Here is a 7,292-nt window from a genome sequence, read left to right as displayed (position 1 = left end):
TCTAAATTGGATATCTTTCAGTCGAGGACTCACCCACCAGCACAATCAGCTAGAGTCCATATGACAAGGTTAAGTGGTCAAAAAATGGCCACTTAAGCTTAAAAAAAAAAACGCTAGAGTTGATTTGCTAAGCCTGGGGCTCTCCATTTGCCCTCAGAAGGGATGTAGGAAGCATGTAAAAGATAAAACTTCCTTTCCAGAGCATTCTCCTAAACAGTTACTCTTTGCCTCCTCTTACTTTCATGGCCCTTTTTTGCTGAGTAAATTACGAACCTCTAAAATAGACAGACATGTCAAGGAATTTTTAATCTTTTCAGTTACATTTTGCAGAAAAAATAATAAATTTGTTGAGTCAAAGTAAGAATTAAAGACTATAAGAGATTAACCAACATAATAATGATAATGTATAAATATATGCGAGTAATGTGGCTTGTAGTCTTTATATCACTAAGTGTGGAACTAAATATTCTTACAGTATTGTCCTCTTTGTAGTCCACTGCTCTTCCATTTCACTCTATCATGTAATAAGCCTAATTTAGAAAGGTGGATAGAAAAACTGAAATGTTTGCCTCCTGGGAGTATCACTACACTCTTGGCATTATTAAACTTACATGCAGTTTACTGTCACTTCAGGGCATTAATCTGGCAATTAAATCTATGTAAGGAATTTCTGGCAGGTCATTACAGTGACATATGGACAAAATCTGAAATATATTAACATATATCCCATATTTTAGCCTTTGTGGTAAAATAATACTTATTTTCGTTGAGCTCTTTTGTTGGCCAAAAATACAGAGCTTTGCTTTGTCTATAACACTACCAGCATTAGTGTATGGAGTAGAAGAGAGAAAGGAATCTCACAAAATTATCATACTAGGAATTCTAGCACCATTGAGACTCAGACACTGGAAAGTGGCCCCAGCAAAGCTTTAGGAATCACATCATCAGGGATTTACGACTCCTGTCCTAACGCTCCACTCTCCACACCTTGCCTTTTCCTCTTCTTCCATTTATACTTTCTTTCCTTCCCCCTATGAAATTGGCTTCCTTGCCCTCTTCTCTATCAGTAGGGTGACCAGACAACTTAAGATCAAAACCAGCACATTTTTCAGTGTACAAAAGTGCTAGTAATAATTTTGCCGGGACTATAAACATAAACATGTATTGTTGTAGAAACACAGGAAATTCAATGGCTCTGTTATCTGCCTCATAGTTTTTGCCTATCAGTTTCTGTTTCCTTGTAACTTCAGCTTATTTGGTGTAGCAAAAGCCTCAACCTCTACTCATTGCTTCCCAGCCAGTAACAAAGTCAGTCTCAGCATAATTGAGTGGAAATATACCAGGCCCGTGAACTACTTTATTCATGGAGAAAATTAGGGAGCAAGGCTTTAATGTACCAGCAGGGACTAGGAAAACTCTTGTGGGGGTGAATCTTATAGCTGTCAGACCAGGGAAGCAGAGTATATGGCTAGTGGACACTGAGAAGGACACGGTGGGCCAATCTTACTACACAAGTGGGATGGTTCTTTAAAGTAATGACACAATGGCAGCCCATAGTAAATGAGGTGGAGGTGTTAGAACTGCTGTGGCAATACTGACAAATGGATTGAAAGAAAGATTGGAATTTTAGAAAGGGGTTACTACATAAAACTGGAGAACCCACTCTCTGAATACATTTTCTGGAAGAGCCCACAGGATACCACCTTCACCAAAGCGATAGGAATTGTGGTATTGGAGGAAGAATAGATGTTCAAAATCACTAGCCACTAGGGAAATGCAAATTAAAACCACAAGAAGGATTCTAGTTCAAGATGGCAACAGAGGAAGACTCTGAATCAACTCCTCCTGCTGACATACTGAATCTACAGCTGCATATGGAACAATTTTCTCTGGGGAAAAAAAAAAACAAAACGAGCTGAGTAACTCTTACTCATCAGGCAAACAAGAAAAAACCCACATCGAAGCCGATAGAAAAGGCTGAGACACAATCTTGCCATAAACCCCACCCCTGGTGCAGCGACCCAGGGAGCTCAAAGCCTAGAGCTTCTCCCTGAGGAATGAAGGGTTGAAACCCACATTGGGCATCCCAACATGTAAGACTTGCACCTGAGAAATGGGCCCTCAAACTATTTAGCTTTGAATTCCAAGGGGACTCACATCCACGAGACTAACAAGGCTATAGTTAACTCAGAAAGTCAGAAAACTAGTCTAACTAACCCCATCTCAAAATTTTGTTATCCTTATGTCCAACATTTTGTCTTTTTATTTGAATTTCCTCACCCTTCAGTTTCTTTTTTACCTTTTATTTACTCTTAAAGGGACCTTGAGTCTCATAGTATCAGATTGACCTCCACAGAGGCCAGAGACTGAGTTCAGTTATGTGGACAGTCAACCATAAATTCCCAAGAAAAGCTCTGGACACCAAGGCTGTAATTAGCTTTCGTGATTGGCAATACTCCATTCATATTAACACACATCATTGCTGGGAGGGATTAATGCTATCCGTGAATCCACACAAATAGGACAACTGGAATCTCCAGTTTTAGAACCTCCCTGGACTTTGCCTATTACATGTCTTCCCTCGACAGATTTTAATCTGTATCCTTTCCCTGTAATAACCATAACCATGAATATAACAGCTTTCACTACATTCTGTTTCAAGTCCTTCTAGTAAATTTTGCAACTGAGAATGGTCTTAAAAATCCTCAAACTCTGCAATTGGTGTCAGAAGTAAGAGCGTGTATGGGTGTATATTACCTATGTACTTATATATGCGTTTAAATTTTTCCATAATAAAATGTTAAAAAATAATTTTTGAAGATCTCCCTTATTTAACACAGGTCAATGCAAATATATGATATTGCAGATCAGTGGTTTTTTTACTGGTAAGAATGAGATTGGTATAATAGACTTATTTGAGGAGTTTAATTTTGTTCTCTAAAATTACACATGTCCAAACAATGTGTGTGTGCGCATGTGTGTACATGCACATACATGTGCACATACATGAAGATTACTGGTTTTATCATTTAGGGGAAGTAATTTCTTCTATAGAGAGTTCATAATTTCTGATTGCACTTTGGAAGAACTATAATATTTATAGTAAGGATTGTAGCCCTAATTTGAAAGAATTGAGAGTAAGGAAGCACCATCAGAAGGCTGTAGCACAACTCTAGATTGAGAGGCAGTTAGCACCTCAAAAAAATACTTTGATATTCACCAGGAGAAATAAAAATTTATATAACAAAATTCCAACTCTTAAATTTTGTTCTTATTTTTATCATGACTGGAATAATGAAGAGTTATTAAATTTGTTACATAATAAATGCTAATTTTTTTAAAAGGTCACTATTATCTTCATCCTACCTTCTCCAGAACTTTATCCTACAGATTGCTCCCTTTATTCCTTTGCACCCTTATTGGCTTCATTATTGTTTTACTCACTGAACTCAAGAGAATGCTCAAGACTCAACTCCTTAATAAAATTTTTTTGAACCGTCCCTATTTCCTACTTATAATACCACCTTCTCCCTAAAATTGCCTTCTCTTTCAAAGCTACTCCTCCACACACATTTCCTACAATCATCTACACTTGAAAGATCATATCCTTCCTTGCTTCCTATAGCAACTGGTTGTCCTTGTAATTCACTTTCACAGTCTCTGGAATCCATTTCCTCTTTTCCTTTTCCAATGCTAACATTCTAATTTAGACCCCATTTACTCTGAAAGCCTTACTGATCTCTCCTTCAATTTCATTTGATTAGAAATTGTCAATGAAAAAGGTAATCACCAATAAATCACTTCTTATAATCAGCAAAAACTTAGCTTTTGCATACTCTGACTATATACACATACAGTGCAGGCAGTATCTGATCAACAATTTTTAAATTCTGAAGACTGGAAAGAAATAAACTTTAAAAAAAAAAACCTACTTTTTCTTTCGTCACAAGGTATTAACCTAATAAACAAAAATGTTCAAAAAACTGAAAAGTGTTATTCTGAAATGTTTTTACCATTTTTTTGAAAATCTAGAGTTGATTTTATTTTTATAATAATTTTTATTTCCTGACTTACAGTGTCTGATTTCTTCACATAAACCTTCCAATTTTAACATCAACTCACACCTCACTACTGAAATGCTAGATTTAAATTTCCTCTACCCACAGGATTGGACTTTTTTTTTTTTTTAATCACCTTAAACTACTTGGATAATGTGCCCCATTTAGCCAGGAGAAAACATAAAAAAGAGACATTTAATCACTTGAGACAGAACTCTTGGTTGAAAGACCCTAGTTTTCATTATTCTAAGCCTCTAATCATAATATAACCCCAAAATATGAATTAAACAGAATATGATTTCAAGAAACACTAGATAAAATAGGTTCATCAAGGTATAGTTATTCACATTGTACTGAAAGTTTACATGAAGTTTCTGGAGCAGGGATAGATTTAATTATTAATTACTTATAATAAACACACTGGTTTCCCAATTCTCACTTGTGTGGTGACTGCTGCGAACCAGAACTATAACAGCTAATCAGACTGATAAGAGCCTACATATACTGGGGTTTGTACCATAGATGAGGAATTCAAAAACAGGAATTAGTGTCTACATAGGACAGCTGTACACAAGCCCTCCTCTCTTCCACAGAAAGGAAGAGGAATCTTATCTCCTTAATGTAAACAAATTTTGCGGGGAGGGGAAGGATCCTGGGTTCTTACCCTTTGGTATGTAAATATATGTTTTAGGAGGGAAGACAAGATTTATGTCTCCAGATTTACAACCCAGAGGTATCTCCATGGTTCCAGGTCTCATTCCCCCTTGAAATGTACATATTGGGGAAGCAAATATCTGTTATGGACTGAATTGTGCCACCTCTGAAATTCGTATGTTGAAGCCTTAAACACCAATGTGACCACATTTGGAGATAGGCCTTTTAAGGAGGTAATTAAGGTTAAGTGAAGTCACAGGGTAGGGCCTTAATTCAATAGAACTGGTATCCTTCTAAGAGGAAGACACACCAGGGATGTGTGTGCACAGAGAAAGGGTCATATGAAGACACAGCAAAAATGTGGGAGTCTTCAAACCAAGGAGAAACCTCAGGAGATCCTAAACCTGCTGCCACCTTGATCTTGGGCTTCTAAAACTGTGAGAAAATAAATTCCCATTATTTAAGCCACCTAGTCTCTATTATTTTGTTATGGCAACCCTAGCAAACACTCTGGATGGTTTCTCGCTATCAGTTCAGTCACAAATTAACTTTGAATCTTCTCTTTCAGCACAGGTCCCAAGCTTCAGTAAAACTGGCTCACAAAGCTCTAACTGTGAAGAAACAAAATATTTCCTCTATAGTCCCAAACTGTCCTTTAAAGAAATTCTTCAAAATTGTAACACCTGAAGCCAATATACAAATATGTTTTTAAAATAAGAAATTTTGAGGGAGTGGGGGAGGTAGATGGGGGGCAAAATTTAATAATTTCTTCAATAAATAAATAAATAAATAAATTTTAAAAAATAAGAAATTTCGTAATAGTTTCTCGGTGAAATTCTTCATAATCTCAAGCTATCTATACATCATCTCTTCTTGTAGGAAAAGTGTGCCTCCACTTATTCTCCCTTTTGCCCAGTTTACTAGTAGAGGATACAATCAAGTCAGCCTGGCTTCATAAGAAAAGAAAAAAAACGGTTTGGTGGTAAGTATACATGATTTGAAATTACTGTATTTGGTTTTCATTATATAATGCCAATCTAGTATAATTTTAACATGAATGATTTGAAGGTAAATTTATCTATTACTTAAAAACAAAAATATTTCATTAATGTTTTACTTTTTTAAAGCTCAATTGTGAAACACTTGTTTTGAGCATTTAAATAATTCCTTATGTAAAAATCTGGAGAATTTATTTGAAATATCTCCAAATATTTAAACAGTGCATAAATATGAAGCTTTAATGTACATCTTTTAATAAATTAACCAAATGAACATTTCACATATACCAAAACACTTAAATAATGCTTAAGCTATCAAAGCTAATGCTAGATTTTTCAAAAATGATACCAATAGAAATGATTTTGCACTGTGCATTTTTAATTAAAAATTGTACATGAATGCAATGATTTCATAAAGACCTCAACGAGACACTTTTTTTTTTCTTCAATTTTACACTATCTCTAGCAAAGGCAATATCCGAGGCCAATAGTATAGATACACAGATATAACATGACAGTGGTAATCTATCAATTTATTAAATATGCTAAAATAACTTTTTAAAATATTAAATGTTGTCCCTCATTTTATATTTTCCTAATTTTATAGATGCATGCAATAAAAAATTTCAATTTCATTAACTATAAGTCTATAAAAAGTAAACTTTCCCCCACATTTAAGGTCATTCTGACGATAAGAATAGGCCCTAGTATTTATATTTTACAATAGCGACTGATTAATTATAACCAACTAGGGCACTAAATTTTAGAGACTTATGATTATATAGTGCTATTAAATCATAAGTCTTCACACAAAATTGTTAGAAAAACGTCTATGTTGATAATAAAAAATTATTAAAATGGAGCAACCTTTTTCTGTGCTTTGAGACTTTATATAAACGATACGAATTAATATTGCTGATATTTTAATATAATCTTTTTAATTATACACTTTGCAAAATTGTTTTAAAAGATGAATTATGATTAATCATAAAATTTTCATTCTGCTACATATAACTATTTTCTCCTACAAAATGTCCACTGCTCCCCCAATTTAAAAAAAAAAAAACTTCTTAAAAGCAATCTTTATAACCCGACAATCAAATAAAAATTTCTGTTTACTTAAAGGAGAGGGCATGAGTCCTGTACATTAACTATTCTGCCCTGATAGAGGACTGCGTCTACCAAAACAGAATCCTAGTAAGGATTATTAGCTCTCCATGCCCATTCCAACTTACTAACAACTTAGAGAAGTAAAATGGAAGACTCTAATAGCAGTTTTGACAGGTAGAAAATGGAAAGGTTCTCAATCCCAAACTAAATAGTGATTATTTAAAAAATCTGGCACTGTCAAATCAGGCAGAGATTAAGCTGAAGTGGACAATAACATGGTCTGTAATAGATAATTTAAGTTTTCTAACAGAAAATCAAATTATGCCTTACCATCTACCAAAGACACTGGTTTACAAAAAGTCTCAGTAGTTACAATGCATTATATCACCCTCACCTCTGTAACTAAAATGGATATTAAACATATCAATTTAGTTCTAAGGGAATTATTTTTTAAAGTTTACTTTCTTTCTCT

This window comes from Pteropus medius, unplaced genomic scaffold, assembly GCF_902729225.1.
Source record: "Pteropus medius unplaced genomic scaffold, Ma_sr-lr_union100, whole genome shotgun sequence".
NCBI lineage: Eukaryota > Metazoa > Chordata > Mammalia > Chiroptera > Pteropodidae > Pteropus > Pteropus medius.
This window is presented reverse-complemented; position numbering follows the sequence as displayed.